Raw genomic sequence first — 7,105 nt, forward strand, 5'->3', positions numbered from 1 at the left:
TCCCTGGTTAACTGACGTCATTCTCCTGATTTCACTTTTTTCAGCATTACCGGTAAGTATTTTCCCAGTATCACCAGTTAACGTTTAACAACCACACTGGTTAACTTAAAACCATCTCTGGTCATAAAATATGTTCAAACACCATCGCTTGTCCGATTCCCATTAAACGTTGTTTTGTGTTTATAGTTCTCCAAACATTTCTGGTTTGTCTAGCACACTTAGACTATTGCCGAACAGCATAAACGACCAACATGCACGCACCTCCCCGTTAAAACTCATTTACAAGAGCAAATTTCCTAATATATATTTACATACAAACATAAAGCCTGGCTCGCCGAATGTTAACAAACGTTGTATATTAGCTTGAGCAGCCTTGTCCGAACTGATATAGATTGCGCGCTGGCCAGTATGACAACAAACTGAGCAGTCTGTAGCTTTATGCGTCTGTATATGATGTAGTGCCACGGTCTACCAACGCTCTGTTCAATACAAAGAGTAGCCAGAACCTTATCATTGTAGTGTGTGTCCAATACATATCAACAGTTGAAATGGGGCGAGCGTGGTAGTAGCTAGATTTGAGTTTAAGAAAAGAAAAAAGGAAAAAAAAGAATAGCTCGTTATAAAGCAATTGAACACAGGGGCCTGATGTGTTCTTTTGGTTAAATTTATAGTGTCTCGGGAGATGGGCTCGTTCACAGATACGATCGAATATCTTCATTCTTGAGTGAGCTCGTTCTTACAAACAACATAATACGCGCGAATTGTTTTTCCATGAAAAGTCATACAAGTATATAAAATCGATTCAAATGTAATCTAGCTCTACAATTAATCAGAATATTTCATTTTGTTTGACGAATTTCAACTTCTGGTATCAATGTTGGATCTTTAACACCACGCCATATCAATCATCATTTATCATCTCTTCAATCCCTTTCATCCTCGCCGCTACAATAACGTTGTTTTTTCTGAGCTCCAAAGCGTTATCATGCAGTGGTGAAACAGGGGTCTTTGTTATATCCCCACCCCCTACCTCCTTCCAAAAACACATGCGCACTCAACTCCATCTCTTCAACCTTTTTAATAATTCCAAAGTGTTACCAGCATAGGACAGGAGTCTGCAAATAGGTCATGGCTCTAATTCAGACTCCAGCACACAAACCCCGCCCGGTCTCTAACTTTTTTACTAATGGAATGTTCCAAAACGTTATCGGTACTGAGACAGCGGTCTTAATTTCAGCTCCGGGATATAATCCCCTTTCCCACTCTCTCCGTATTTTTCTCCTTTTTTAATTCCTTAGTAGTAATGGCATGGATTTTAACTTAAGATTCTCGCTATAATCCAACCCCACCTATACACAGAATCTGCAATGCATAGTGCCTATATATATATCTACTACATGTACATGTACCTGCGTACAATGTCAAATACCTAATGATCCGTCTCGCCTCTGGTTCTTTTTATTTTCGTGCTCTCTACACGTGATTTATGTTAAAGTTACCTCCCTTTGACCTATATTAAAGTGATCTCCCTTTGACTTGTGTGTTAACGTTATCTCCCTTTGACTTGTGTGTTAAAGTTATCTCCCTTTGACATCTGTTAAAGTGATCTCCCTTTGACTTGTGTGTTAAAGTTATCTCCCTTTGACTTATGTTAAAGTTACCTCCCTTTGACTTGTGTGTTAAAATTATCTCCCTTTGACTTATGTTAAAGTTATTTCCCTTTGACTTATGTTAAATCTATCTCCCTTTCAAAAATCTAACTCAGAATAGCTGGCTACTGGTAATAAGCAATGTAAAAAAATAAGAGAATGTGTAATGTAAGCGTGCATGTGTGAGAGCTTGCCGGAGACGAGGCATTTTGGTATACTTGCATCCTTGTGATAGCGCGGATCTGATGTCGACTTTTGAGTGCTACCTCACCGAAATACCATGCCGCAGGCACCAAGCACAGCACTCCGCCCGGTCACATGTTGCAATTACCCAAATGCTAAACGTTAAGCAGGGATTACAACTACCATTTTAATGTCCCAGCCTGGGGACAGAACCGATTGCCTACCCCACTAATTGGGCGAACGCTCAACACAGGGCTAAAACTTAGGCACTGCTAAACAAGGCGCTAGTTGGATACAGCAGGCCTATTCCCTCCATGGGAGCAAGTTTAGAATGACTCCTAAATGTTTGTGTTTGTTTATAAAATCTCAAAACTGCCCATAAAATTTCAGTTCAAATATATCTTCTCTATCTTTAAGCATTAGTTATAAAACGGACTGCTGTTTTGTAGGATTAAATTAACTTACCAATTGTTGCCCATAAATAACGACCCAAAATAACGATTAGCTTATTCATCCCTACATATCTAAAATGGTCTTGCTAAGTCTTTGATTTGGGAAGGTTCCAATGCGACTTTAGGGGTGAATGGGTTAAAAGTTATTCGAATATCAGGACCCTACGGAGAAAATGTAAGTATAGAGGCATCGTCAAGGGAAACACTTTATCATTTATAAATGCCGAGAATAGTAACGGTCCTAAAATAGAACCCCGAGGAAAACCAGCTTTAATTTCGTAAGTCTGTGTAGACGAATTGTTTATAAAGATTTGTTGTTAAAACTTTAGACTGACTAAATATGAAACCCGACTAGTACTGATTGAATAACGTGTTTTCTATAAAAAAATATCTGTTTTAAGTATTTAAACACAACTCTTTCAAAAAACGTTTCCAGTGGTAGACAAAAGTAAAAATCGGTCTGTAATTTGACACAGAATGCTTCATATCCTTTTGGAAAAGAGGCATAACCTTTGCTTGTTTCTATATACTAGGATAGACATGATTAGAAAAAGGTTTATTGAAATTAACACTAAGAAATTACGTACCGTGCTATTTGTTTTTGTCATGTGTTGACTTACTCCGTCCTCGCCCTTGGTTTTCCCTAACTTTATCTCAAGCTTCGAAAAGAAACATATTTATTTCAGTATGGTCAAGTCTTAAATATTTATATAGCTCATCCGGTTTTGGATCTAATATAAGACCTACATTTGCACCGTCCTCTTGGGTTATACTAAAAATATATTCGTTGAACAATTTTGCCTCATCCATCTCATCTATAAAGTCATACTCTTTTTGCTATATTGCAACTTCTTTTGATAGTATACAAATCCAAGTTTGATTTCAGCTAAATTTCACATGCTATATCAAATAATTCGCTACTGCAAATTGTCAGCCCGGATATACTCAGATATGAGGTCATTTAGTTGTGTTATTTCTTTAAATATAAACATGGACATCCACATTTTAAGCTTACATACAGGGTATACGATATACGGTTAATAATCACTATCAATTCTGTTTATCACTAATATAGAAGACTGGATACAAGTTAAAATAAACCCAGTCAAAGTACCAGCAGACTCAAGCTTGCTTTCATAACCAATGGAAGGGGCTACATTTATGGCATTAAATAGTCCAAACAAATTAAGAATACATCGAGAGGGGAACAGTATCTATAAACACCTCATAACGCTACAGATTCTCAGCATTTGGTTATGTAACAAATACAACGGAAATTCATGGTGTTTCACGACAAAAAGAAAAAGAAAACAACAGAATATGAAAGCTGTTTATTAAATTGTTTTAAAAAGTCCATAAAACGAAGCAAATGTTGCATCAAAAAGTATAACAACAATGCAGCGAGCCCTTGTGAATGAGTTTCTCAACACAATACTTCCGTCTCTGCTATTGTCTGTATTGTCTATTGTGTAACTTAGTAAATACCTTAGCAAAGATGTATTAAAACAACCATATACTCTATAGTCGCTTCACTTGTACCTGAACAGAAAAACTGCGGCTTTGAATGAAGTGTTTTATCAAAGTGATACAATCTAATATCTTAATGGCAAACACAACCAATAAATTCCCTAAAGTTGCAATTCGATTCTGCACTGTGATGCCAGGACACCAGAAACCAGATTCGTCAATATCGTACATGATAAATTAAATTAAAAAAAAATAGAAATACACTTTCAAACTTAAGAACAAATGTATAAGGACTATCCACCTTTCGTCATACACATTTTTTTCTTGTCGTATTTTCGTGTCGTCATTTCCGTATTGCGTACCGGGTATTCTATTACCGTAGTGTAAATTATAGTAACACCGTGTAAACAATAGTACACGTGCGTGACGATGATATGTCAGCACCCGATATCGAGACTTAACTTGGAAATGTGTAATCACACGTACTTCAGAAATAAAGCTCATGATACAAAGACATTAATTAACTCATAGGAAGACACTGACATAAGATCAGACGACTTCAAGAAGGTCGTATATGAAGGCGGATGGAATGCAGACTGATGTGTTTTGATTACCGACCCTGTACGTATCACGTGCTAACAGTAGTTCACAAGCTCTTGGTCGCTACGACATTTGTTGTCGAGCGAGTTACGCGCTGTCAGATAAATCGTTTCGCAAATGCAATTACAATAACTCTGTGAAAGTAGTGGTTTGTAAAATATCAAAATCCCTATCAATTGCATGTGCATGTGCGTGCACGTGATAACGGCATACCATGCGATAGCCTATGGTTACCTATGTACCCGACATGTAAATATATCATGCATAGGCGGGCTATGGAATGATGTCCAAAGTGTACATGATTGAGAGTAATTTTGTTCCATAAAATAACAGTAAATTGACAATTAAATATAGTAATTTAATTTATTTCCGTCGTTTTTGGTATAGCAATTAGTAAAGAAAATAAGTGTCATTGTAAAAATTCTATCCCTCTGCAAAAAGTTATGATTTTTTTTCAAGGTAGACAACTCTCATCAGGATCAAAATTATTGTAAAATGTAAAATAAATGAATTATAAAGACTTTGTATTTAGTAACTTTTATCCATACAATTTCAATAAAAAAAACGCCTTTTGTAACATGTTGTTGATATTTGATGATAAATAAAATATTTGTAGTGTTGTTTTGCAATGTTTCTTTTCATTAATATTGTTGTAATGGTATTGAACAATGCCACACGCTCAAAAAATATGAAAGTGTTGAATTTGAGAAAAATCATTTTTTCGGTATTTTTTACAAAAAAATCCCCAGTTTATCGGAATGATTAGATTTTCATAAAATCACCTCTACATAGTGACATAACCATTATGTGAAACTTTCATTGAATTCTGCTGGTTAATTGCGAAAGAGTGGAGCCTCCTTAAGAATAATTTACATTCAAGTAATTAGGGAAGATTCACAAATTTACCTTGCAGTTACATGCCACCCCGTACATTCCCAACAAGATAACTAAGTGCTGAAAACCTTTTTATTCCGGCATGACTATAGCTTTGATAAATCTGTTCTGAAAAGAACCCCCATAACTTGTTATATACAACAATTTTGAGTGTAAAATTTCTAGATTGTTCTACTATCGCTCTTACCCACTGAGCTTCCTTCTACAGATACATCCAAACGGAAAGCTAAGCGGGCCAATACATAAAATGCTCTCACTTTCCCTGTTGCCATAATGTTAACACTGGTTGACGACGTCTGCAGAGGGTATCGGTTACAACATTAATTCTGTTTGACAGATGATTGACCTGCATGGCGATTGGCGAAAACACCTACAACATACGAAGAAACAACTATAAGATTTTCTGCTATTATACATGGAAGCTTGGTAGTATTTCCTTCGTCTTGTTTGTGGGTTCTTGCCAGTCTTCTTAAGTTGCCAGTGGACACACAAACAACCTGTGGTTGCAGTGCCAACAAAACTGTTCTCGTCTCCAGGACATTGGTTCACCCTGAAGGCTGATTTTCGGACCACTGGTATCCGTTCTTGGTATTATGATGCCTTGAATATCAATGTTAGGATGGTGTCACCTCCTCTGCTAGTTCCTCCAGGAGCTGTCATGGGATAGCATCAGGGCCAGTGGCTCTGTGGATGTTGATATTCTTCAGAAACTCTATCACTCCGGGAGGATGAATGGCGATCTCTGGTAGATCTGGATAGGGACTAACACCTTTATTGGGTACATAACTCAAATCCTCCCTTGTTAAGTCTGATGTGAACTGTCGGATGAGGGTGTTAGCCTTGCTGGTACTATCGCTATATAGTATTCCATCCTGCCTTAATGGTGAGACCCTAATGTTTCGCTTTTGATGAATCCCCAACACGTCTTCTGGTAGGTGGTATGGTCTTCACCAAGCATGTATGGAATTTGTTCATTGTAGGAATTCTTAAATGCAGTCTGGATATCTTTCCTGAGGCGGTGAAACATGTGCCAGTCCTGTTTCTTTCCTTTGTTGCGACAATATTCTAGTATTCTGGCTTTGGGACATTTTTGGTGGGTTTGATTTTGCCTCATTCACTCCAAGGGCCAAATAAACCAAAATATAACCACATCTAAAATAGTCCAAAGTATGGTATCTGTGCCGAATCATTAATGGGAATAAGGTTTTCTTCAGATCGACTGAAGTCGGCCCCATTCCTTCTTCATTAATAGCAGCAATTAGCAGCAAAGCCTCTTAGGTTTCCCGTCCTGAACTGTGTATCTCCCCTTTATTTCGTCTATTGAAATTAGTTGCTGAATCATTATGAACATGTTACTTGCGCGTGCGATTCCATGTCTGTTACACGATTGACATCTTTCACTGTATTTATTTAAATGATTTTGATGTAATGTATATAATTAGTTCGGTTTTAAGACCTGAATTCGTGGACACATAAAGGGAAGTAACTCGTATACTTCGAGACATCTTTGAATTGAAAACAAAACTCATTCTTTGCAGTAAAAACGACTCGATTTTAGTTTAAAAAATATTAATTTTCATTGTTTTTTAAAACAGGCGTACTAACAATTGTAATTATGGAAGGGTATAATCTTTAATATTTTCAGAAAAGAGTTATGTTTAGTAACAACGCTATGTAATCACATACCTTCGCATCATTAGCATTACTCTGAAACATCAGCTTTATATAAGAGCATCATGTGTGTCCAGTTTTTGTCATTGTAATTTACACTTTAAATAATTTTTAGGCATTTACCTGTAGTGACTTGGAATGTGTAAGCGTAAGTATAAACGAATTCACTTTACCTGCATACGTCTAATA

The sequence above is a fragment of the Mizuhopecten yessoensis genome, unplaced genomic scaffold, assembly GCF_002113885.1.
Source record: "Mizuhopecten yessoensis strain PY_sf001 unplaced genomic scaffold, ASM211388v2 scaffold6383, whole genome shotgun sequence".
In the NCBI taxonomy this organism is placed as follows: Eukaryota; Metazoa; Mollusca; class Bivalvia; order Pectinida; family Pectinidae; genus Mizuhopecten; species Mizuhopecten yessoensis.